Here is a 1,411-nt window from a genome sequence, read left to right on the forward strand (position 1 = left end):
GAAACTACCAGCTGCTCCGCAATAGGAAGATGAGGCTTTCTGCTCCCGTAAAGATTTACAACCTCGGAAACCCTGTTCAGGGTCGGAACCGACTCCAAGGCACTTAACAACAACAACAACAACAAGAGTATAGATGCTTGTTAAAATAGCTCTCATGGAAGAGGCTCTGGAGTCTTTAAGGACAACTCCCTTTCCCAAACTCTGTTGCCCACTGGAAGTTCACGAATACTTCTAAGGTAAAATAGAAACTTGTTAGGTATATTACATGTCTATCAATTTGACATACTCTGGTGGCTTGCATGTTGTGGTGATGCTGGGATTATGATGCTGTACCACTGGCATTTCAAATGTCAGGGTCACCCATGGTGGACGGGTTCCAGTGGAGCTTCCAGACTAAGGAAAGACTTGTTAAGTGTCATCGAATCGGTTCCAATTCATAGTTACCTGTATAGGGTTTCCAAGAAGTGTTGGTGGGTTTAAACCACCAGCTTTGCAGTTAGCAGGCCAGTGCTTAATTCTACACCAGGAATCCAAGAACAGACTAGGAAGAAAGAATAGATGGTCCACTTCTGAGGGATTAGCCTTGGAAAACCTTATGAACAGCAGCAGAACACTGTCTGATATCGTGCTGGAAGATGAGCCCTTCAGGGTGGAAGACACTCAGTACCAACAGGAAAAAGTGCCTCCTCAGACTAGAGTCAACTTGAAAACATGAATGAAGCAAAGTTTTGGGGACCTTCATTTGGTGATGGGGCACAACTCAAAATGAGAAGAAACAGCTGCAAATATCCATTGATAATTGGAACATGGAATGTACAAAATATGAATATAGAAAAATGAAATGGAACACACAAATGATATGCTAGGTATTATGAGCTACAATGGACATTCAAAATTGGCCATTCTGAATCTGAAAATCATATGGTTTACTATGCCAAGAATAACAAAGAGGAATGGCATCACTTTCATCATCAAAAAGAACATTTTAAGATCTATCTTGAAGTACAATGCATATACCTACAAGGAGACCAGTTAATATCACTATTCAAATTTATACACCAACCCTAATGCCAATGATGATGAAATTGAAGAATTCCACCAACTTCTTCAGTCTGAAATTGATCAAACATGCAATCAAGATATACTGATAATTACTGATGATTGGAATGCAAAGGTTGGAACCAAACAGGAAGGCTTGGTAGTTAGAAATATGGCCATGGTGATAGCAATGGTGCTGCAGATCACATGATAGAATTTTGCAAGACCAATGACTTCATGTAAATACCTTTTATAACAAAATAAAATATGACTGACTATACACATGGCCATCACCAGATGGAATACACAGAAATCAAATGGACTATATCTGTGGGAAGTGAAAATGGAAAAGCTCCATATCATTAGCCAAAAC

Source organism: Chrysochloris asiatica, unplaced genomic scaffold, assembly GCF_000296735.1.
Source record: "Chrysochloris asiatica unplaced genomic scaffold, ChrAsi1.0 scaffold00246, whole genome shotgun sequence".
NCBI classification, from domain to species: domain Eukaryota; kingdom Metazoa; phylum Chordata; class Mammalia; order Afrosoricida; family Chrysochloridae; genus Chrysochloris; species Chrysochloris asiatica.